Raw genomic sequence first — 26,711 nt, 5'->3', positions numbered from 1 at the left:
GTTGAACATTTACCTGAGGTAGATACACTCCTTGGAGAGAACAATCATGGGAGAAAGAAGGGCTGTTTATGCACAGGGAGACAGCTCAGGGGCTGTCAACCCCCATTTCCTCTAGTTCTACTTCCTAGAGGTAACCATTATTAACAGTTTCATATATATCCTTCCAGACTATTTTTCTAGGCTTATGAAAACATATACAGAAACATCAGTTGTTTATTTTTATCAAAATAGAATCATTTGTTGACAATATATAGTGGACATTTTTGCAGGTTGGTCCATACAGATCTACTTCCTTTGAAGTGGTGTTTTGCCTTCTGTAATATGATAAATCACACTTTGTTTCTTTTTCTCCTGTTAAAGGAGCTCTGGTGACACAGTGGTTAAGGAGCTCTAATGGCATAGTGCCTAAGGCATTTGACTGCTAACCAAAAGGTTAGCAGGTCAAACCCACCAGCTGTTCTGTGGAAGGAAGATGGGACAATCTACTTCTGTAAAGATTTACCACCTTGGAAATCCAATGAGAGTTGCTATCAGTTGGAATCAACTTGATGACAGTAGGTATTTTATATCTTCCCTGCGCTTTGCTCAGTGTCTTTGCTAAATGAATGCAATTTTTAGGTTTAGGAAACATTTTTTTACTTGAGGCATATTTATTATTTTTCTTAAAACTTCCTTGATACCCTCAAAATTTATACTGACCTTGCAGTTGTGATAAACTATTGTATGTAAAGCACTTACCATGTGCTAGGCACCGTACCAGATGGTGAAGATACAAAGTGGATGAAACCTAGTTCCTCTACTCCAGGAGCTCATAATCTATTCTTTAGCCTTTTTTCCCTAAGTACGGAATCTACTAGTCCCTTAAGGGCTAGAGATACTTCTGGTGTGCAGAATTCTTTCCTATATTTCCAGGTCCCCAGATGTAAGCACAGAGGGGATGATCTTGCAAGCTGCAAAACCAGGCAGCTGGGAAAGGAACAGCCAGCAGTTATGCTTGTGCTCACAACACCCTTGTTATTGTTTCAGGTAGAAGGCAGAAGACTGAGGAGGCCGAGAAATGGCAGGTGAAGCTTTTTAATTTGCTGGCAATTAATTCTTCCACTTGCATTAAATTAATGCTTTTCCCAGTCACTCATTAACTGTTAATATCAGTGTCTTTTTCAACATTTGCAAAGCGTTGAGTACCTTGAAATGAAAGATAAATAGCAAAACATTGATTAGGTGGAATACTCTGGGAGTGAGTTATGCTGGTTCATTGAATCATCTGCTTACCAGAGACATGGCCAGAAAAACTTTTCTTTTTTCATTCATATATTCATTCAATCAATGAATACATGTCTTAAGTTTCTTAGTGCTGCTATAATAGGAATACCACAAGTGGGTGACTTTAATGGAAATTTACTTTCTCACAGGAGGCTACAAGTCTGAATTCAGGGCTCCAGCTCTAAGGGAAGGCTTTCTGTCTCTGTTGACGATGGGGGGAGGTCCTTGTTTCTTTTTAACTCTGTTCCTCCTACCATTGCCTTCTAATCTATTCCAACCCAGTCATCCCTTTTAGTTCCTCCCTTTCTTGGTAATCTCCATGTGGTCTGGCATCTGTCTTCCCCCATCTGTGCAACCTCTTGTGCCTAATCTGTTCTTTTATATCTCAGACATGATTGGTTTAAGACACACCCTACACTGAAATGACCTCATTAACATACCAAAGGATACCCTATTCTCAAATGCATTGTATCCTCAGGTGGGAGCTCTGGTGGTGTAGTGACTAAGGCATTTGACTGCTAACCAAAAGGCTGGTGGTTCAAACCTACCAGCCACTCGTCAGAAGGAAGGTTGGGCAATCTACTTCCATAGAGATACCACCTCGGAAACCCAAGGAGGGGTCACTATGAGTCTAATTGACTCCACAGAAGTGAGTTTGGTTTTTGGTTGGTTTAGGGGTTAGAATTTACAACACATATTTTTGGGTGACACAATTCAAGCCATAACAACATAGTATGGTGGTTAAAAGTAGTCTCTGTAGCCAGATTGCTTACACTTAGTCCTAATTCCATTACTTTGTTACCTTGGGCCGATTTCTTAACTTCTCTGTGCTTTTGTCCCCTCATTTGTAAAATGGAGATGATAATAGTACTTATCTCATAGGATAATTGTGAAAATTAGATAGATTAGTATATGTAAAGTCCATAGAACAGGCTGGCACATGGTAGGTGTTACATAACTGTTACTATTATTTTTATTGATCACCTCCTATATTTTAGGCATGAAAGGGCAATGAACAATATAAGAACAATTCTTGCCTCACAGTAAATTCTTACTATTTTGTAAAAATAAATAATATAAAATTGTATAGAGTAAAACATAAAAATCAACTCCCATTTCCTCTAGTTCTATTCCCCAGAAATAACCATTATTAACAATTTCATATATATTCTCCCAGACTATTTTTCTAGGCATATGAAAACATATACAGAAACATCAGTTGTTTATTTTTATCAAAATAGAATCATTTGTTGACAATATATAGTAGACATTTTTGCAGGTTGGTCCATACAGACCTACTTCCTTTGAAGTGGTGTTTTGCCTTTTGTAATATGATAAATCACACTTTATTTCTTTTTCTCCTGTTAAAGGAGCTCTAGTGACACAGTTAGAGCATCTGGCTGCTAACCAAAAAGTTGGTAGTTCGAACCCACCAGACTCTCCACAGGGGAAAGATGAGTCAGCCAGCTTCAGTAAAGATTTACAGCCTTGAGCACCCTGTAGGCCAGTTCTGCTCTGTCCTCTAGGATCACTATGAGTTGGAATCTACTTGATGGTGGTAGTTTTTTTTTTTCTTTAATGAACATTAGGTTGTTTCCAATATTTTATTAATGTAAACAATGACATTAGTAAGGAACAACAACAACAAAAAGTGGTACTACCCAGGTAAGGCGCAGGAAGCAGGCAGGCCCAGCCCCCAGAGCCAGGAAAGGGAGAGAATGCCAGAGACTACAAAGTGACTGGATCCAGGTAGGAATTAGGTAAGGGGAGGGTAGAGAGGTTTCCAATAGCCAAGGGAGACAAACTTGCCTGTCAATCTGTCATCCTGTGGGGCTTGCATGTTGCTGTGAGGTTTGAGGTTGTGCCACCAGTGTTTCAAATGCAAGCAAGGTTGCACATAGTACACAGGTTTCAACATAGTTTACAGACTGAGACATATTAGAGAGAAGGAAGAGGCCATCCACTTCACAAACAATTAGCTAGGAAAAACTTATGAATAGCAGAAAAACACTGTCTGATATATTACTGGGCAACTTTATGAATAGCTTGGAAACATTGTCCAACACAGTGCAGGAAGAGTAGCCCCTTGGGTCAGCAGGCACTCACATAGTACTAGGAAAGAGCTGACTCATCAGAGTAGAACCAACCTTAATGATATGGATAAAGTAAATCTTTCGGGACCTCCATGTGCTGATGTGCCATGACTCAAATTGAGGAGAAACAGCTGCAAACATCCATTAATAATCAGAACATGGAATGTATGAAGTATGAATCTAAGAAAATTGAAAGTTGTCAAAAATGAAATGGAATGCATAAAGATTAATATCCTAGGTATTAGTGAACCAAAATGGACCAGTTTTAGCCATTTTAAATCAGACAGCCATATGATCTACTATGCTGGGAATAACATTTTGAAGAGGAATGGCATGGCATTCATCATCACAAAGGATGTTTCAAGATCTGTCCTGAAGTACAATGCTGTCAGTAGTAAGATAATATCCATACGTCTACAAGGAAGACCTGTTAATATTACTATTATTCTAATTTATGCACCAAGCACCAAAGCCAAAGATAAGAAACTGAAGATTTTTATCAACTTCTGCAGTCTGAAATTGACCAAAGATGCAGTCAAGATGTGTTAATTATCACTGCTGATTGGAATGCAAAAGTTGAAAACAAAAAAGAATCACAAGGAGGAAAATTTGGCCTTGGTGACAGAAATAACACTGGAGATTGCCTAATAGAATTTTGCAAGACCAATGACTTATTCATTGCAAATACCTTTTTTTCAACAACACAAACATCTGCTATACACATGGACTTCGCCAGATGGAGTACACAGGAATCAGATTAATTACATGTGTATCAATAGGTGATGGAAAAGCTCAATATCTTCAGCTAAAACAAGGCCAGGAGCTGATTCTGGAACAGACCATCAACTGCTCATATGCAAGTTCAACTTGAAGTTGAAGACAATTAAAACAAGTCCATAAGAGCCAAAATATGATCTTGAATATATCCCTCCTGAATTTAGAGACCATCAAAAGAATAGATTTGATGCATTGAACACCAGTGACTGAAAACCAGAATTGTGGGGCAACATCAAGAGCATCATCTATGAAGAGAGCAAGAGGTCATTAAAAATATGAGAAAAAAAGAAAAGACCAAAATGGATGTCAGAAGAGACTCTGAAACTTCCCAAGAGTGAAGAGTAGCTAAAGCAAATGGAAGATATGACAAGATAAAAGAGCTAGACAGAAGATTTCAAAGAGCAGCTCAAGCAGACAAAGCCAATTATGATAATGAAATGTGCAAAGACCTAGAGTTAGAAAATGAAAAAGGAAAAACACACTAGGCATTTGTCAACCTGAAAGAACTGAGGAAAAAATTTAAGCCTCGAGTTGCAGTATTAAAATGGGAGCTCTGGTAGTGTAGTGCCTAAGGCACTTGACTGCTAACCAGAAGGCTGGTGGTTCAAACCACCAGCCACTCCTTGGAAGGAAGTTTGGGCAATCTACTTCCGTAGTGATACTGTCTCAGAAACCCAAGGAGGGGTCACTATGAGTTGGGTCTGACTCGATGGCACATAATAACAACATGGAAAAAATATTGAATGATGCAGGAAGCATTAAAAGAACATGGAAGGGACTTCTGGTAAGATGGGGGAATAGGCAGACAAATGACACAGACCCTTTTCAACAAAGAGAAGAAAAACCAGTTGACAGAGATACAGAAGATAATCCTGGAGCCCTGAGCTTTGAAAAGAACTATACAGAGGTGGAGTAGGCACCAACTAATGGAAGAACCTGAATTAGAGATACCATTTGACCCAGCAATCCCATTACTGGGTATATATCTTGGAGAGGTTAGAGCCAGGATAGGAACAGATACATGCACACTCACGTTCATCACAGCACTATTTGCAATAGCAAAAAGATGGAACCAACCTATGTGCCCATCAGAGGAAGGGTGGATGACCAAGCTATGGTGCATACACATGCTGAAATGCTATGCAGCACTAAAGAATAATGTAAAGTCTGCAAAACACCGCATAATATGGATGAACTTGGAGGACATTATGCTGAGTGAAATGAGTCAATCACAGAAGGACAAATATAGTATTAGTTCATTGTTGTAGAGGGTCAAAGAAAGGTTTATATATGGAGGGAAACTTTCTTTGTTGGTTGCCAGGGGTGGGGGGGCAGGAGGGAACACTGGAAAAAAAAATGCACTGACCCATGTCACTCTAGTTTTGTGTATTTCACTGTACGTTAACTATATTTCAATAAAATGCATTAAAAAAAGAAAAAGAACATGGAAGAAATACACAGAGTCACTGTACCAAAAAGAACTGGTCAATCATCATCCATTTCAGGAGGTGGCATATGTTTAAGAACCAATGGTATCAAAGGAAGATGAAGCTGCACAGAAGGAAGTGGCGAAGAACAAGTCTCCAGGAATTGATGGAATACCCATTGAGATGTTTCAACAAATGGATCCCCCACTGGAGGCACTCAACTTGGCTATGCCAAGAGATTTGGAAGAAAGCTACCTGGCCAACTAACTGGAAGAGATCCATATTTGTACCCATTCCAAAGAAAGGTGATCCCACAGAATGTGGAAATTATTGAACAATATCATTAATATCACATACAAGTAAAATCTTACCGAAGATAATTCAGAAGCAGTTGCAGCAGTATATTGTCAGAGAACTTCCAGAAACGCAAGCTGGATTGAGAAGAGGACGTGAAACAAGAGATATCATTGCTGATGGCAGATGGATCTTGGCTCAAAGCCAAGAATACCAGAAAGATGTTTACTTGTGTTTTATTGACTATGCAAAAGCATTTGATTGTGTGGATCATAACAAATTGTGGATAACATTGAAAAGAATGGGAATTCCAGAACCCTTAATTGTGCTCATGAGGAACCTGTACATAGACCAAGAGACTGTCATTCGAACAGAAAAAGGGAACACTGCATGGTTTAAAATCAAGAAGGGAGTGTGTCAGGGTTGTATCCTTTTACCATACTTATTCGATCTGTATGCTAAGGAAATAATCCACGAAGCTGGATCATATGAAGAAAAACATGGCATCAGGATTAGAGGAAGAATCATTAACAACTTGCAATACACTGATGACACAACTTTGCTTGCTGAAAGTGAGGATGACTTGAAGCACGTACGGATGAAGATTGAAGAATATAGTCTACAGTATGGATTACATCTCAATCTAAAGAAAACAAAAATCCTCTCAACTGGATCTATAAGTAGCATCATGATAAATGGAAAAAAGATTGAAGTTGTTAAAGACTTCACATTGCTTCGTTTTACAATTGACGCCAGTGGAAGCATCATTTAAGACATCAGATGATGTATATCACTGGGCAAGTCAGCTGCAAAGGACTTCTTTCAAGTGCTAAAGAGCAAAGATGTCTCCTTGAGGACTAAGGTGTGCCTGACACAAGCCATAGTATTTTCAATCACCACATATGTGTGTGAGAGCTGGACAATGAATAAGGAAGACCAAAGAAGAATTGATGCTTTTGAGTTGTGGTGCTGGTGAAGAATGGTGAAAGTACCGTGGACTGCTAAAAGAACTAACAGGTCTGTCATGGAACAAGTGCAGCTGGAATTCTTCTTAGAAGTGATAATGGCTAGACTTTGTTTCACATACTTTGGTCATGTTGTCAGAAGGGACCATTCCGTTGAGAAAGATGTCATGCTTGGCAAGATGGAGGGTCAACCAAAGAGGGGAAGGTCCTCAACAAGATGGATTGACACACTGGCTGCGACGATGGGCTCAAGTATTGCAAGGATCATGGAGCTGGTGCAGGACCAGGTGGTGTTTCATTCTGCTGTGCATAGGGTCACTATGAGTCAGAGACGATTTAACAGCACCTAACAACAAGAAGCAATGACACAATGAACATCCACATACATGTCGTTTTGCACAATTGTAAAATATTTCTTTAGCATAAGTTGCATAAAGTAGAGTTTGTAGTCCATTTTGTCCTAACATGTAAGTGCCCACTTTGACAAAGCAGAGTACCTCAAAACCATTACAACAAATACCCATATCATCAAATTGGGATGCCACTGTGGAAGGGTTTGGACTGAAACTCTGATGTGGACCTAGTAACTTGGTTTTTTGAATGAATCTCTAATAACAGCTTATTTGATTGTAGTTTTTTCTTTCTTGAGTTGCGGTAAAAACATTGTCATTAATGGACAGCTGTAATTAGCTGAGTTCCAGGTAATTAAGGCTTTCTTTTTCACCTCAGAATCTCATTCACTTACCTTTTCTCTCCTAGTCCACTCTCCCCAAGGCGTTCAGTTGTGACCTGGCTAAGAAATCCCATGACTCATAGGTTCTATTCTCAAAATGTATAGAGCACCTGAAAAATAAAGAGAGAGCAAGTGGGCAGGAAAAGATGGAAGAGTTCAAAGAAATGGCAGTCAGGTGGGAATCGTGATAATATTTAAACTCAAGAGAAATCTCACCCTGTAACTATGCACAGATTATGACAAATTGGATAAGAGCTTTTGTGGTCCTGAGCTAAACTAAAGATATACCTACTCTGGGTATACAAACTACAGAACAGTCTTGACTGCCTTGGCAAAGAGACTGAAAAATACAGAGACTCAAACAAGACAGAAGTTTAATTCTCTCTCTTATAGGATCCACAGATAGGCTGGAGGCCCAGAGCAAATAGACACCACTGTCCCTTAAAGTCATCCAAAGATACAGGCACTGGGGCAACTCTTCCATTCTCAGTGAGTAGCCCCCACCTTTGGTTCTAAGGGGGCCACTGCTGTTGCTGCCATTTCCCAGACACTAGGAGAGTAGAACATAAGCCATTTTCTTAATAAAGAATGTGGTACTGATGTTGCACACATCACTTCTATTCACATTTCTGTGGCAGGAATTTAGTCATATGCCCCTTCTAGCTGCAAGAAAGGCTGGAAAATGTGGTTGCTAGTTGAGTGACCACTTGCTCAGCTAAACTTTGGTGTCTCTAAGGAAGGGATAACAACTCTGATGGAAGAAAACTGCCATTTGCACTACCCAGGGACTCCCTTCATGGTATAGACAGTGGTTTTAAAACCCTACTGTGCAAGGGAAAGGCGATATACCAAAAGCAAGTGACAAACACAGTAACACTAAGGAAAATGAAGACACAGGTGCATAAGAGGTACAAACAACAAAGATAAGCACTTTCACATACACAATACTGCATTATCAGTAATAACAAACATTAATCTATGAGTAGATGTAGGTAGACAAGCTGAATGATCAGGTATGTCTAGGCATGCCATAGATAAGGTTGGTAGATATTTCTACACACATATTTGTATGTGCTGTAAAAATATCCATTTAAATAGAACTAACAGGGGCAAAATTATGATAACTTCTTAGCCACAGCCAACCACCTTGAGGGAGCGAATTGTTGGACCTGTGGGCTCAGGACATGGTCATAGGGACACCAAGCTCAACTGGCATATCATACTACACAAAAACATTATTCTACATCCTACTTTGATGAGTGGCGACTGGGGTCTTAAAAGCTTGCAGTGGCCATCTAGATGCAATTATGGGGCTCTTCTTATCCAGAGCAAAGAAGAATGAAGAAAATCAAAGATGCATGGAAACAGTTAGTCCAAGGGACAAGTGGACCATGTGAACCTCAGCCTATATGACCATAAGACCAGAAGAACTAGATGGTGCCTGGCTACCACTATTAACCAATCAGAAAGGAATCAGTGCAGGAGCTCCTGGATAGTTGTTGTTGTGTTGTTAGGTGCCATAGATTTTCCTCTGACTCATAGAGACCCTATGCACAGCAGAACAAAACACCGCCCGGTCCTGCACCAGCTCTGCGATCCCCGCTATACTTGACCCCATAGCCTCAGGAACTGTGCCAATCCATCTCGTTGAGGGCCTTGCCCTCCTTTGTCAGCCCTCCACCTTACCAAGCATGACATCCTTCTCCAGGGAATGGTCCTTCTGGCAACCTGACCAAAGTAGGTGAGACGAAGTCTGGCCATTCTCACTTCCAAGGAGCATTCCAGCTGCACTTCCTCCAGGACAGATTTGTTAGCTCTTTTAGCAGAATGTGGGACTTTCAGCATTCTTTGCCAGCACTGCATCTCAAAATCATCAATTGTTCTTCGGTCTCCTTATTCATTGTCCAGCTCTCACATGCATATGAGGTGTTTGAAAATATCATGACTTGTGTCAGGCACACCTTAGTCCTCAAGGAGACATCTTTGCTCTTTAGCACTTGAAAGAGGTCCCTTGCAGCTGACTGGCCCAGTGTTACACATCATCTGATGTCCTGGCTGCTGCTTCCATTGGTGTCGATTGTAGAACCAAGCACTGTGAAACCTTTGACAACTTCAGTCTTTTCTCCATTTATCGTAATGTTGCTTATAGGTCCAGTTGTGAGGATTTTTGTTTTCTTTATATTGAGATATAATCCATACTGCAGATTATATTCTTCAATTCTCATCAGTAAGTGTTTCAAATCATCCTCACTTTCAGCAAGTAAAGTTGTGTCATTGGCACATCACAGGTTGTTGATGATTCTTCCTCCAATCTTAAAGCCATGTTCTTCTTCATATAGTCCAGCTTCTTGGATTATTTCCTCAGCATACAGATTGAATAAATATGATCAACGGATACAACCCTGATGCACTCCCTTCTTGATTTTAAACCATGCAGTGTTCCCTTGTTTGGTTTGAATGACAGCCTCCTGGTCTATGTACAGGTTCCTTATGAGTACAATTAAGTGTTCTGGAATTCTCATTCTTCTCAATGTTATCCACAATTTGTTACGATCCACACAATCAAATGTTTTTGCATAGTCAATAAAACACAAGTAAACATCTTTCTGGTATTCTTGGCTTTGAGCCAAGATCCATCTGACATCAGCAATGATATCCCTTGTTCCATGTCCTCTTCTGAATCCAGCCTGCACTTCTGGAAGTTCTCTGAAAATATACTGCTGCAACCATTTTTGAATTATCTTCAGTAAGATTTTACTTGCATACAATATTAATGATATTGTTCAATAATTTCCACATTCTGTGGGATCACCCTTCTTTGGAATGGGTACAAATATGGATCTCTTCCAGTCAGTTGGCCAGGTAGCTGTCTTCAAAATCTCTTTGCATAACTGAGTGAATGCTTCCACTGGGGCATCCATTTGTTCATTTCAATGGCTATTCCATCAACTTCTGGAGCCTTGTTCTTTGCCAATTCCTTCCATGCAGCTTCGACTTCTTCCTTCAGTACCATTTGTTCTTGAACATATCCTCCTGAAATGGATGAAGATTGATGAGTTCTTTTTGGTACAGTGACTCTGTGTATTCCTTCCATGTTCTTTTGATGCTTCCTGCATCATTCAATCTTTTGCCCAGAGAATCTTTCAATATTTCAACTCAAGGCTTAATTTTTTTCCTCAGTTCTTTCAGATTGAGAAATGCTGAGTGTGTTCTTCCCTTTTGGTTTTCTAACTCCAGGTCTTTGCACATTTCATTATCATAATTGGCTTTGTCTGCCTGAACTGCTCTTTGAAATCTTCTGTCCAGCTCTTTTATCTTGTAATTTCTTCCATTTGATTTAGCTACACTTCACTCTTTGGAAGTTTCAGAGTCTCTTCTGACATCCATTTTGGTCTTTTCTTTCTTTCTCATATTTTTAATGACCTCTTGCTCTCTTCATAGATGATGCTCTTGATGTTGTCCCACAATTCTTCTAGTTTTTGATCATTGGTGTTCAATGCATCAAAAATCTATTCTTTAGATAGTCTCTAAATTCAGGTGGGATATATTCAAGGTCATATTTTGGCTCTCGTGGACTTGTTTCAATTGTCTTTAACTTCAAGTTGAACTTTCATATGAGCAGCTGATGGTCTGTTCCAGAATCAGCTCTTGGCCTTGTTTTAGCTGATGGTATTGAGCTTTTCCATCGCCTCTTGCCACAGATGTAGTCAATCTGGTTCCTGTGTACTCTATCCGGCAAAGTCCATGTGTATAACCGCCATTTGTGTTGTTGAAAAACAGGTATTTGCAATGAATAAGTCGTTGGTCTTGCAAAATTCTATCATGAGATCTCCAGTGTTATTTCTGTCACCAAGGCCAAATTTTCCAACTACTGGTGATTCTTCTTTGTTCCCAACTTTTGCATTCCAGTCACCAGTGATAATTAACACATCTTGATTGCAGTGGATAGAGTGGGAGAAAACTGTGCAACAATACTCAAAATCATAAAAAAGAACAGACTTACTGGTCTGATAGAGACTGATGAAACCCCTGAGACTGGCCCCTAGGCACCCTTCAGGCTTGGAATTAAACTCAATCCCATAGCCTCCACCCAAACTATAGACAGGCGTACAAGGTGATCATTTACATCAGGAAGATACACTCCTTAGAACAATCAGTCATGGGAGAGCAAGAGGGCAATATTTATACAGGGAGATAGCTCAGAGGGCAGGAATGCATAGGAAAGAAGGATGTGGAGGAAAAGTAACTACAGGGAGGAAGAGGGAATTAAGCTGATACATTATGGGGATTATAATCAACATCATGAAACAAAATGTGTATGAACTGCTGTGTGGAAAATAAATTTGCTCTGTAAACTTTCAAACAAATAAGTTTTTTTTTTCACTTTAATGAGAATTTTATTCAACTTGAACAGAATAAGAGTGAATACATCCATCATGTATTTATACCTTGGATAATTGCCCCTGTGGAGTGTATGGTCTGGGCATGTCTTCCACATGACATGACTAAGCTCCCCAATACTTGGAAAGAGGTCCTTAGCACCTTATTGAGTGAAAATAAGTTACAAAACTCTGAGATTCCATTTGGGTAAAATTACATTGACCTCTATGTGCTAAATCACAATTAAGAAAACAAAACAAAACAAAAAAACCCTAGTATGCATCAGAATCACATAGAGTGTTTGTTAAAACATGGATTTTTGGGCCACACACCCAAAGTTTCTGTCTGATTCAGGTGGTAAGGACTAAGAATTTGTATTTTTAACAAGTTCTCTGCTGTTGTTATTACTGTTGGCCCTAGTACCAATTTTGAGAATCACTAGTCTAGGGGTTTGCTACTCAAAAGTAAAGTCTGTGAACCAGCAGCATCAGCATCACCAGAGAGCTTAGAAATATTGACATGGCCTCACCTTACACCTACAGTATCAGATTCTGCATTCTAACAGGTGATGCGTGTACACATTACAGTTTGAGAAACCCTACTTTAGGAGGCTCACTGCTCCAGCATAAGCTGGAAAATCAACTGGCTCTGGATATAGAGGCAAGATTCTGTAAGGTCAAGACAGCAGGTATGGTCCAGATCAAGTCATCCTTCTCATAGAGGCCTCTAAGGAGCTGCATTGGTGTTTGGCTCTCAGAATAGTTCACATCTCTCCCACAGCTCACCTACACCTGCTCAAGCTCAGAGAATATTGGGAAGTCATGACTAAGGTAAAGTTTTCCTATAAGTAACTAAGCATCATATTGCATATATTACCTTTGCGAAAAATAAAACAAGGCTTATTCAAAGAAGCCAGTAAAATATATACTCAATAGTGATTAAAAGCCAGAGGGAATTACTAGACCCACAGATATACAAAAAAACATATAAGAAGGTGGCATTGAAGAAGAGGAAGACATAGAGAGGTACATGGAGGTGCAGAAATTAAAAAAAAAAAAAAAAAAGCATATAAGTTAAAGATATTATGAGAGTTTTTGTGCCTGATCTATTGGCTTATCTTGATTTCTTTTAGTTTGGTCTTATGGATAAATGTTTATTTTTATAGCTACTCTAATTTGAGAAACAGGTTCACTTTGTTGTGATAAGTGTTTACGCTTTAAAAGAGAGAGAGGGAATAGAAAACAATACAGTTCCTGTGAGTTCTTCTGAATGCACTGAAATATTGTGAAATTCCCTCTACTATAGTTCCCATAGGAGCTCTGGTACTATAGTGCCTACTTGACTGCTAACCAGAAGGCTGGAGGTTCAAACTCACCAGCCACTCCTTGGAAGGAAGGTTGGGCAATCTACTTCCATAGTGATACAGCCTCAGAAACCCAAGGAGGGGTTGCTATGAGTCGGGTCCAACTCGACAGCACATAACAACAACACAATTTCTATGTGATGTTGACTCCTATTTCAGGTGAGTTGTTTGCACTGGTGAGGAATGTTTTCAGTGGTTCCTATTATGGTTTCCTATAAAGAACCAAGCCCTGATCTGGTTACCTGAACTGATGTAAAGGAAAGCTCTGGCAACCTAATGGGTCAGTCCACACATCTCTTAATTGGGCTGGGTCCAGGGCCTTTCAGTTGCTCTGAACCCAACCAGCCAGAGTTGTTTGCTAATTACCTATTTGTACCCACTGTAAGCAATTTACAAAGGCTTGTTCACTTCTGGAAGATTCACACTGGAAATCAACCCCACTCATGTGAAAATATGAAATTGGCTTATAATCAATAGCATAGAATGGTTTTGGAGCTAACACTTGTCTTATAACTTGTTAACTTCAAACCGCCCCCCCTTAATTCCAGGTCTACAGTCACTTCCCAGCACTTTCTTTGCCACACATGTATCCTGCCATCCCCTTGGAAATGGGCTGACTTGGAAGTAGCCATGAACTAACTGATTACCTACTGAAATACTGGTGGTTCAGTGGTAGAATTCTTGCCTTCCATGCATGAGACCCTGGTTAGATTCCCGGCCAGTGCACTGCATGCACAGTCATACCCATCTGTCAGTGGAGGCTTATTTGTTGCTGTGATGCTGAATAGGTTTCAGTGACTTCCAGACTAGGACAGACTAGGAAGAAAGGCCTGGTGATCTACATGTGAAAATCAGCCAATAAAAACCCTAGGATCACAATGGTCTGATCCTCAACCAATCATGTAGATGGCACAGGACCAGACAGTGTTTTGTTTCACTATGCATGAGGTTCCTCATGAGTCCAGGGCCAACTGGACGGCAGCTAAGAAGATCAGCAGTTACCTACCACTTTGCTCCAAACCATCACCACCTTATGTTCTTTGTTCCCAGATACTCTGAAATGTGTTATCCCAGAGTTCTGTTTCCAGGGTAGTAGAAAGCCAGAGGATGCATCTAGCAGCCCAAAATTGTGGTATGTTGTTGTTGTTGTTGTTGTTTGCTGTCGAGTCGGCCCCGACTCATAGCGACCCCTCCTTGGGTTTCCGAGGCAATATCACTACACTACAGAAGTAGGATTGCCCAACCTTCCTTCCGAGGAGTGGCTGGTGGGTTTGAACCAACAGCCTTCTGGTGAGAAGTCAAGTGCCTTAGGCACTATGCTACCAGAGCTCCTTAATCATGGTATAGGGAGCTATATAGCAGGGCTGGGCAATTTAGGTGCATGCAGGAGTCATGCAGGTATGTAAACAAGAACCACCCTGCTGTACTCGATTCTAAGGCAAACTAGAGAACACATGGTCCAGCCAACAAGGCAGCCAATACTCACCTCCAGTAGACAGGAACCTTTGGTTACAGGTCTGTGGTGCAATGAATTTCTTAACATGGCTCTTCTAGCCATGGTCCTTGTGACTCCCCCCAGATGATTGGGTGGGATTATGCAAATGTGAGGTGCTTGTGGCACATCAAGGGGATTGGATAGTTTGTTAATAATATAAATAACTACATGGCACCCTCGTGTGAGTGGGTCCATGGAGATAATGTGTATGGAACCCTAACATGGGGATTGATCAGTTTTGCCTTCCTGCTAGGCTTAAGATAAGCCATCCCAGAAGCAGAAAAGGGGGATCTCACTACCATCAGAAAAGAAAAGCCAGGAGTGGAGTGCATCCTTGGACCTGAGATCCCTGTGCTGAGACTGCAGAGAGATAGCAACAGAGCCCACAGAACCAAGAGCAGACACAGAACAGGAAAGCTGAGTGCCTTTGGGCAGGAGACCTGCTTGCTGAGTGGGGTACATCTACTGAAAGAGCTAAAAGAGCTTTTTTATACTTGCCTGAGTCAGGCAGAGGTCAGGGCAAAAGGCCAAGGGACCAAAAGAGGAGTGCCTGAGGGCATGGCCGAGGGGAGGCTGTCCCCAGTGGAAGAAATGTATGTATCCTGAGCATTCCTGAACCTGAATTGTAACCTGTTACTTCCCTAATAAACCCCATAATAGTAAGTATGGTCTGTGAGTTCTGTGTGGCCATTGCAACAAATTATTGAACCCAGCAGAGAAGTAGAAAGTGCCAGGGGAGTGACAGTTTATGTCAAAATTGGTAAAAAGGTTGAAGGGTGGAGGTATATCTGTCTGGCTTCTGTCTCATAGGAATCAGCCTTGGGCTGATGCTGCTGATGTTGTTTTTCTCTCCCACTTATGAAATTAGAAGTCAGAAGATGTCACCACCATGACATTTTTACAAGATCCAATGTTGCCAGACATAACCATTTTCAAAGAACTCTGGGAATTTGTGTGTGTTTTAATATGTGAAATCTTTTCTATTTTAAATATTGAAATATCTTTCAGAACATTGACAGGCTATACAAGATCTAGCCCATGGATTGCCAGTACAGAATCTGTGGCATAGCAATGGGTCAGGAATGGGCCCTAAAGCCAGGTTGTTGTTGTTGTTGTTATGTGCCGTCGAGTCGGCCCCGACTCATAGCGACCCCTCCTTGGGTTTCCGAGGCAGTATCACTACGAAGTAGGATTGCCCAACCTTCCTTCCGAGGAGTGGCTGGTGGGTTTGAACCGCCAGCCGTCTGGTTAGCAGGCAAGTGTCTTAGCCACTATGCTACCAGAGTATGGGACTGTGAATGCTGACTTGTTATCTTTTTGTGACCTTGGACAAGACAACCTCTCTGGCCCACAGTTTTCTCATTCATGAAATAGGGATAATGATCCTATCTCATAACATTCTTGAGACTAATGCTTAATCAAAGATTAAATGAGATAATGTAGGTGAAGCACTTAGCATGCTGCCAGGTTCATAATCAATACTCAATAAAAGTTAGCATTGCCATTATTATAGCACTGAATCAGGAAGGCCTGAATGTCCTTGTGAGAGCTCTACCCAGAGAGCTCTCCAAAGCAAAGCAAGCATTCATCTGCTAAAATCCCACTAGCCCTCCCAGCTACTTTCTGGAAGTGTCCTCAATGATTCCATAATTCTTTCTGAGCATTAAGGTAGAGTAAATATCCAAACATGACACCATGGCGTGTAGTACCTTGTGGCCTATCTCTGTGGAGGAATGGAAATAATGGAGACAGCAGGCAGCTCAAACCATTCTGGCAAGCCTTAGGGGACTATGGGGTATGGCCAGCAGCTATGAGGCTATAAGCATACACAGAAGCCCGAACAGCTTCAGTCAGGAGCCCTAGGATGTTTGGTCTAAACGGACGCTCTTCCAGGAATAGCTTGGATCATTTGTAATAAGAATGTGGCCTATGGACTGAGACAGTTTTGCTCTGGTCTTTTTCAGCCTGTTAGGGGTATATGACCTATGTGGCTGAGATTGGGATCTGGCCTACAGTACCTGATAAGGCGACATATGAGTTTAAATGTGATTGAAAACTCTTTGGAATGCTACCCAACTAGTGCTCTGGATGTTACTTAAATTCCCAGAAAGAATGGAAAAAATTTGAGAACAAGGGCTGCTAACCTGACTGTTGTTCCTCAGTATGAGAAGGTCTCAGTGCTCTTGTGAATTGCAGGCAAGCTTGCTTCCCCTTACTGAAGGGTCAGAGATGCATTTCTTCAATAGATACAACAGCAACTGAAATGTGCAAGGCTTCAAAGGGCATAGCCCACAATGGGCATGGTTAGGCTGGAGGAACATTACAGGATTCAGGCAGGAGGTAATGAAACTGAAAATGGCCTTGATAGAAGTACTTCTCTTTTGAAGAGATTTAAAATAAATAAATAAATCAATCAAACAAACAGAAAACACTAAAAGTTATTTTGCTTAACACTATCTACACAAACCATGCTACCAGTTGCCCTTGAATTGATTCCGACTCACGGTGACTCCGTGTGTATCAGCGTAGAACTGTGCTCCACAAGGTTTTCGGTGGCTGATTTTTTGGAAGTACAAGCACACTTCACTTTAACGTGCTTTGTTTTATCATACCTCACAGACACTGTGTTTTTTACAAATTGAAGATTTGTGGCAACCCTGTGCCAAAGAAGTTTATCATTGCCATTTTTTCTAGCAGCACATGCTCATTTCATGTATATATATCACATTCTGGTAATTCTCACAGTATTTCAAACTTTTTCATAATACTGTTGCATACTTAATAGACTATAGTATAAAACATAACAATTATATGCACTGGGAAACCAAAAAATTCTTGTGACTCCCTTTATTGTGATATTTGTTTCACTGCAGTGCTCTGGAACCAAACCCATAATATCTTCAAGGTATCCTTGTAGATCACCAGGCCTTTCTTCTGAGGCGTCTCTGGGTAGACTGGAACCTCCATTCTTTTGGTTACTAGCTGAACATGTTAACCGTTTGTGCCACCCAGGGACTCCACACTACCCATATAGGCCTTTGAAATTACAAATAGCCCCCAACTCTGTAGATAACAGATAAATCCTCTTTCCAAAATACATAGTTCTGTGGATCCTACTGTCCTGAATATTTCATAAATTCCTGATGGATCTAAATACCGAAAAACCCTTCTTATTCTATTTCCAGTTCTTTTTGTAGACATGGAAGAAAATAACCAAAAGGAGTTTAATATTTATGTAACTATAAATGATCCTTTTTTTTTTTTTTCCTAGAAAATGTAGCACATCCACCTCCCACCATCCTGCCCTTTTTTTTTTCTTTTTTAGCAGATCCAGTTACCTTCTCAATGCCACTAAGAACTGATTACTTAAAGGAATTACTTTAAAAAGCATGCTATACCATACCTGCAAGAGGTAGTAATGTGTGGTTGTTAATTAGTCAGTTTTTTGTATTCAGACAGAATTGACTTTCAAATTTTAACCACAATAGTTCCTAACTGTGTGAACTTGGGCTATTTAACCTTTCTAAACTTGGTTCCCCACAGTTATAAAATGAACCTAATAATAGTATCTGTCTTAGAAGATTGCATTGAGAATAGAAGGAGCTAATGGGAACTCTGGTAGCATAGTGCCTAAGGCACTTGATTGCTAACTAGAAGGCTGGCAGTTCAAACCCACCAGCCACTCCTCAGAAGGAAGATAGGGCAATCTACTTCCGTAGTGATACTGCCTCGGAAACCCAAGGAGGGATCTCTATGAGCCGGTCCAACTCAGCGGCACATAACAACAACAATGGATGTAAAGCACTTAGTAGGACCTAACACATATGGAATGCTAATTAATGGTAATTACTGTTTTAATTTATGTGCCCTGGTGGTGCAGTGGTTAAAGCATTTAGCTGCTAACCAGAAGGTCATTGGTTAGAACTCACAAGCCATTCAGCAGGCAAAAGATGAGGTATTCTGTTTCCTTAAAGATTTACAGCCTTGCAAACCCTACAAGGCAGTTCTACTCTGACCTATAGGGATATGTGTCAGGATCAACTTGGTAGCAGTGGGTTTATTGTTATAATTTCCCTCTAAGAAAACTCTTTAAAAAAATCTGCATCTTCAAAATTGTGCTTAAGTTTCTGGTCAAAGAATATTGAAGAAATAAATAATTTCCTACTATTCTATATGATTGATCTGCAGTTCAGGTTCCCTAGGAATAAGCTAATTCTGGGATGGAGTTCAATGTACAGAATATTTATGAAGGAGTGCCCTTCAAAGCAATACTATGAAAGAGTGGGAAAGGAGGTAGGATTAAGCAGAGGGAAAAGTTGAGCTTCTAAGCAGTCTCCAGGAAGGCCTCTGCAGACTCTTCCGGGAGCCCTGGACCTGGACTGGTTCTTTCAAGTTTCCTAAGTGGGAACAAGATTGTAAGACCCCATACTGATTAGTCATTTGATGTGGGCCACTCTGAGAAAGGAGATAACCTGGGTAAGAAGGCTGTCTGCAGTGAAGGCAGCTGAAGGGTGCTGGCAGCACTCCTAACAACAAGCAACGAATCTATCACTGAAGGGTGGCATATCGCAGTATCCACTATAGCTGAGTTATACTATTTTGTTTTGTTCGTTCACCTGCATTTTTCTTCCAAAACACTTCCAACACTTCACAAAGTTGTACATTTTCTCATCCATTTGTAGAAAGCCCTTGAGAAGTGGGATGCCCCATGCTGCTGATGGCCATTTATCACATAATGAAAAGTGACACTGATGACAGGGACAGAGAATTCCGCACAGGTTATTACCTGCCACTTGGTTCTGCAACTACACTATTGCTTACTTCTTATTTTGCCACCATATCCATATGATATGAATCAAGCCTGAAAAATGTATTTGGTTTTGTTTCCTGGAGAATGATGACTCTGCAGGGCTCTAGACTATCGCAAGAGCATTATGAAATTTCTCAAGCATTTTCTACTCTGACGCCTCAGTACCAGAACAAGGATTAGGTGGGAATGGACAAGGCATATCTCGGGCCACTGTTAATCAAGCTAAGCAGAGAAGCATCACAGAAACAGAATCTCCTATTTCTCCACACTTACCCCACCCTCTTTTCCCTTAGCCGTCTAGGGATCTCTCTGGCTGTCTGAAATGGCAGTCAGCAACAGGGACATCTTCATGAAAGAGTCAATGACATAGTCCAGAGTGAATTTCAGCTGCAGCCACTTTGGAGACAGTGTTGATGTCTGGACATCTTAGGACATTTCTAACATGGATGACAGGTATGTAATTTCTGACTCTAGTAAAGTTGTCGTTTCAGCCTCCTAGAGGATTCACCAGTGGGTCCTTTTTTTTTTTTTTTCTTTTATACAAGAGAAGCATTAGTAACATATTAACTGCCCCCCCACCCCTTTTAGCTGTCAATTGAAGTATCATTTTAACTTTTTGTGCACATCAGGAAAGAGGCTCCTGGAGTCATCAGCACTCTAAACCAGAGGGTCCCAGATTCTCTGTCTGACAAACACAACAATAGTACTGGGATGACTTATTTCAGACAAACTGATTTCATGTCAAAAAGCATAAATGTGTCAAAGAAAAACATTTTATTCTAAACAAAGGCACAAGCCACACTATATTTAACAGTTGGAGCCTTTCTGTGGCAATAACAAAGAATGCTAGAAACTTAAGAAACAAAGTACTTGAAAAAGAAAAACACCACTTGTGGGAGGCTTTTAAACACACATCTCAAATTTTGACAGCTTAAATAATAAATAAATCTAAAAAAAAGTCAAATAAATGAAAATCATCAAAAACAGAAAATCTAAGTCATAGATAAAATTTTTCCTTTACAAAGAGTAAATATGTCATCTTTCAAAGAATCCATGAAACATTTGCAAAATTGATCATGACTAGGATACAAAGATAAACTTAAGTTTCAAGGCAGAAAATTTATGTGAGCATTTTATCATATCACAAAGTAATAAAACTAGAAATTAAATAGGCAAATAAACCATCCACTTGAGGAGGAGGAGAAACTCCCAAATAAGTATTAAGGCAAAATGAAATAAAAATTACAGATACAGGCTAAATTAATGAAAATGAGAAAATGTTTCATGCATTCATCTAATGGACATTTATTGATGACTTATTAGATGCTAGAGACTGTTGTAAGAGCAGGATATACAGCACTGAAAAGACTCATGGGGCATACATTTTGCCACTAGAATAGGGGGAGACATGGCAGGAGAAAAAACTAATTAACAAGTACAATATCAGAGCTAGTACATGTTTTAATGAAAGTAAACCAGAATGATATGACTGACAGTGACTGGTGTGAGGGGCAGTACTGATTTGGTTGGGAAAGCCTCTCTGAAATGACATTTAGGCTGAGATCTGAATGTCAGGAAGAATTCACTGTAAGAAGATCTGGGAAAAAAAAAAAAAAAAAATCCAGCAAAGAAACAACCTACCCTATGCATCAAAGTTAAAAACTGAGATCCAGCAAATGTGAAATTTTTCAACTCTAAATTTTCTCATGATTGAAGAAACAATGAAAATAATTGAGTCTTCATTCAAGTCAAGAAGTTAAATAAGGATTAAAAAGTTTATTAAAAATGAAGAAGGAAATAATAAATATAACTAAAATAAAGTGATGCAAAAACAAAAGAAAAGAGCAAGATTTAGTTGTTGCAGAGAAAAAGCATAATAGATAAACATCAAGAACAGAATTTTTAAAGAATGTATACAAATACAAAAATAAATACAGGAAGCTACCCAGTTTTTTTAAGAGCTATAATAACTCTAATACCAAATCTGACAAGGAAGAAAGAAAACAAGGAAGAGAGGGAGAGGGAAGAAGAGAAGGAGAAAAGGAGAAGGGAGGAGAGGAGGGAAAAAATAAATGAAAGAAAGAAGGAAGGAAGAAAAGCATATTAAACTGTAGAGTAATTTATGCATATGGAATCATCTATTAAATTGAATTCACTATGTATTAAATTACTTATGGACCACAACCAAGAAAACTTCATCCCAGAAACACAAGGATAATTAGAATTAGGAAAAAGTATGAATATAATATAATGTGATTATATATATCACACATTATATTAATTTTTTGTTATGCTTGCCGAAAGTGAAGAGGAACTGAAACACTTACTTATGAAGATCAAAGATCATAGCCTTCAGTATGAATTACACCTCAACATAAAGAAAACAAAAATCCTTACAACTGGACCAATAAACAACATTGTGATAAATGGAAAAAATACTGAAGTTGTCAAGAATTTAATTTTACTTGAATCCCCAATCAATGCCCATGGAAACTGCAGTCAAGAAATTAAATGATAGACTTCTGGTAAGATGGAGGAATAGGCAGACAAGCTACACAGACCCTCTTCAACAAAGAAAAGAGAAACAAATTGACAGAGATACAGAAGATGATCCTGGAGCCCTGGGCTTTGAAAGGAACTATACAGAAATGGATTAGGCACCAACTAGTGGAAAAACCTGAACAAAAACAGTAACTACAGAGATAGTTGGAGCAGTGGACTGTCAGCTACTCTGACAGGACCAACAGCCTGAATATTTCCAAGTGGTGTTGGGACATGAGATTGACCTAAAAATCAGCCCTGGTTACCAGGGCTGCAGGGATGACAGTGCTGGTGGCCTTTGGCTAGAAAGGGGAACAGCAAGGAGGGAGACAACCTGAGCTGTGGACTTTCTGCTGTCCGGATGATGCAGTCATTTTGATTATTTACAAACAGCAGCCATTTTGGATATTTAAAGTGACTGAGGGCGCAGCCATTTTGAATGTTTACAAGTGGTGGCAATTTTGGATATTTAAAGTGACTGAGGGTACAGCCATTTTGAATCTTTACAAATGGTGGAGGCCATTTTGGATATTTAAAGTAACTGAGGGCACAGCCATTTTGAATCTTTACAAGCAGTGGCCATTTTGGATTTTAAAGTGACAACATTCTCATTTGGATTCCAGGGACCTAAGAATAAGCGCTGTTTGCCAAGGACAGCAGGGATATATGGGAGGCTGACAAAGGGAAAGGAGACAAGTGGTGAGTGTGTAAGTGCTGCTAACTACTGAAGAGGACCACAGTACCCTGCTTACTTAGATAAAATCCAAAGAAAACAAAAATTGTGGGCAAGTCACTTGAACATATAATCACCAATTAAATATAAACACAAAAACATCATAATGCCTCAGAGACAACAGAGCACCACAGTGCACAGAAAGAAGCAAGATGAAGCAGGAGAAACAAGGGACCAGGATACAGACCCAAAACACATCCCTGAGGAAGACACAGCATTGGAACTCCCTTATAAGGAATTCAAAAGAATTATATTTAGGTATCGTCAATGAATTGAGAGACAGATCAGGGAAAAAACACTGACAAAACTGAGGAAAACACAGAGAAAATCCTGGAACTATTTCAAAAGACAATACAAGAACAAAATGACAAAATAAATGGAAAATTAGAAATGATACAAAATCTACAGATAGGAATCCAGAAGATTAATATTAAATTTTCAGAAATAGATAAGACATTGAATGGCAAAGGAGTAGAATTGCATCAATGGAAGACAGAATTAGTGAGATTGAAGGAAATATCTCAATACTTCTTTAGAAAGAGTTCAATCAGAAAAAAAGAACAAAACAAAATAAAGAAAGCCAAAGGTTCATGTGGGATACCATCAAATGGAATAATCTACATGTAATCAGAATTCCAGAACAGGAAGAGATAAATAAAAACACAGAAAAATTGTTCAAGATTTGGTGGAAGAGAATTTTCCTGATATGATGAAAAATGAGAATATACCCATTCAAGAAGTTCAACAAACCACAAACAGGATAGACCCCAAAAGAAAATCACCAAGACATATCATCATCAAACTCATCAAAACCAAAGACAAAGAAAGAATCCTGAAAGCATCCCAGGAAAAACAAAAGTTATCTACAAGGGCAACCAATAAGACTAAGTGAAGATTTCTTGGCAGAAACCATGCAGACAAGAAGACAATGGAATGGTATATACAAAACCCTGAAAGAGAAAAATTTCCAACCAAGAATTATGTACCCAGCAAAATTGTCCCTCAAATATGGTGGTGAAATTAGGACATTTCCAGAGAAGCAGAAATTAAGGGAATTTGTTAAAACCAGATCAACCTTACAAGAGATGCTAAAGAGAGTCCTTTGGACAGAGAAGCAACAACAGCCAACAAAAATTGACCATTAACACACATGGTGACATAATCCAGAAACCAACCCAGCTATGGAAGTATCCAAAATAAATAAGCCTACAAGATCGTGAACAGAGAACCAGAGACATCAATTGACAAATGATGACAACTACCAACCAAAGAGAGGGAAAAAATTGTGTAGTTACAGAATTTCTAAATGGTAGGGAAGTCAAGACAATTACAAGATAGAATGGACTGTTCTAAATGTGAGAAGAAAACTATAAATCACAGGGTAACCTCAAAGAAAAATGATAAACCTTCACATCATTAAAAAAGAGGACCAGCACAAATATTTAGTAAATACTAAAACAGTACCAATGAAGGAAGTGATAACACAATTCACAAACAAAATGAGCTCAGCACAGAAAATTATATGGAACAAAGAAATCAACATGACAAAAAAGCACATAACAAAAATGACAGCAACAAATTCATACTTGTCAATAATTACATATCTGGCAAGGGACTTATCTCTAAGATTTATAGAAAACTCCAATGCCTCAACAGCAAAAGAATTAACAATCCAATTGAAAAGTGGGCAGAAGACATGAATAGACACTTCACTAAGGATATTCAGGTAGCCAGCTAATACATGAAGAGATGCTCACAGTCATTGGCTGTCAGAGAGATGCAAATCAAAAGAACAATGAGATACCATCTCACCCCAGCACTGACGGCGAGGTTCAGCGAGACAGAAAATAACAAATGCTGGCAGGGATGTGGAGAGATTGGGACTCTTATACACTGCTGGTGGGACTGTGAAGTGATACAACACTGTGGAAAGCAGTATGGCAATTCTTTAGAAAGCTGGAATTGGACTTGCTATTTGACCCAGGAATCCCATTAGCAGGTATATATACTAGAGAGGTGAGAACCAGGACGGGAACAGATATATGCACACCCATGTTCATTGCAGCACTATTTACAATAGCAAAAAGATGGAAACAACCTATGTGCCCATCAATGGAACAGTGGATGACCAAACTATGGTACATACACACAATGGAATGCTATGCAGCACTAAAGAATAATAATGTAGGGTCTGGAAAACACCGCACAACATGGATGAACTTGGAAGACATTATGCTAAGTGAAATAAGTCAATCATAGAAGGATAAATGTAACATTAATTCGCTATTGTGGAGGTCAAGGAAAAGTTTATATGTGGTAAGAAACTTTGTTGGTTGGTTGCCAGGGGTGGGAGTGGTGGGGGGAACACTAAAAAAAAAAAAAAATGCATTGAACTATGTCACTTTAGTTTTGTGTATTTCACTATACATAAATTATATTTCAATAAAATGCATTAAAAACAAAAAGAAATTAAATGATATAGTGCATTGGGCAAATCTACTAGAAAAGACCTCTTTAATCTTTTCATGACCCATGAGACATATGTAGTGCACCAACATTTTCAGCTTCTCAGGGAACTGCCAGAAATTAAAACTGGATTCAGAAGAGGGCATGGAACAAGTGATATCATTGCTGGTGTCAGATGGATCTTTGCTGAAAGCAAAGAATACCAGAAAGATGCTTACCTGTGTTTTACTGACTATCCAAAAGGATTTTTGACTGTGTGGATCTTAGCAAATATGGATAACATTGTGAAGAAAGGGAAATCCAGAAAACTTAATTGTGCTCATGAGTAACCTGTACATAGATCAAGAGGCTGTCATTTGAATAGAAGAAGAGAATACTGCATGGTTTAAAATCAAGAAAGGTGTGCATCTGGATTGTATCATCTCACCATACTTATTCAATCTCTTTGCTGAGCAAATAATCCACGAAGCTGGACTATATGAAGAACATGGCATCAGGACTGGAGGAAGGCCCATTAACAACTTGCAATATGCAGGTGAGACAACCTTGCTTGCTGAAAATGAAGATAACTTGAAACACTGATGAAGATCAAACACTACAGTCTTCAGTATGGATTAGATCTTAACATAAAGAAAACAAAAATGCTCACAATTGATTCAATAAACAACATCACAATAAATGGAGAAAAGATTGAAATTGTCAAAGATTTCATTTTACTTGGATACACAATCAACACCCATGGAAACAGCAGTCAAGAAATCAGATATTATATTGTACTGGAAAAATCTGCTGTGAAAGTCTTCTTTAAAGTGTTAAAGAGCAAAGATGTCACTTTGCAGACTAAGGTGCACCTGACCCACACTGTAGTATTTTCAGTTACCTCATATGCATGTGAAAACTGGGAAATTAATAAGGAAGAGGGAAGAAAAATTGATGTCTTTGAATTGTAGTGTTGGCAAAGAATCCTGAAAATACCATGGACTGCCAGAAGAATGAACAAATCTGTCTTGGAAGTGTAGCTGGAATGCTCCTTAGAGAAGAGAATGGCAAGAATTTGTCTCACCTACTTTGGTCATGTTGTCAGAAGGAAACATTTCCTGAGATGGATATCATTCTTGGTAAAGTAAAGGGTCAACAGAAAAGGGGAAGACCCTCAATGAGATGGATTGACACAGTGGCTGCAACAGTGGGCTCAAGCATAGCAAGAATTTTGAGGATGGCACAGGACTGGGCAATGTTTCATTCTTTTGTACATGGGGTTATTATGTGTCAAAACCAACTTGACAACACCTGCAACAACAACAACAGGTGTTAGCTCAGCTATTGTACCTCCAAACCAAACCAAACTCATTGCCATGGAGTTGATTGGAC

The sequence above is a fragment of the Orycteropus afer genome, unplaced genomic scaffold (genome assembly GCF_000298275.1).
Source record: "Orycteropus afer afer isolate SDZICR_OR568_19922 unplaced genomic scaffold, OryAfe1.0 scaffold00010, whole genome shotgun sequence".
NCBI lineage: Eukaryota > Metazoa > Chordata > Mammalia > Tubulidentata > Orycteropodidae > Orycteropus > Orycteropus afer.
The sequence above is the reverse complement of the archived record's forward strand: the minus strand, read 5'-3'. Positions refer to the sequence as shown.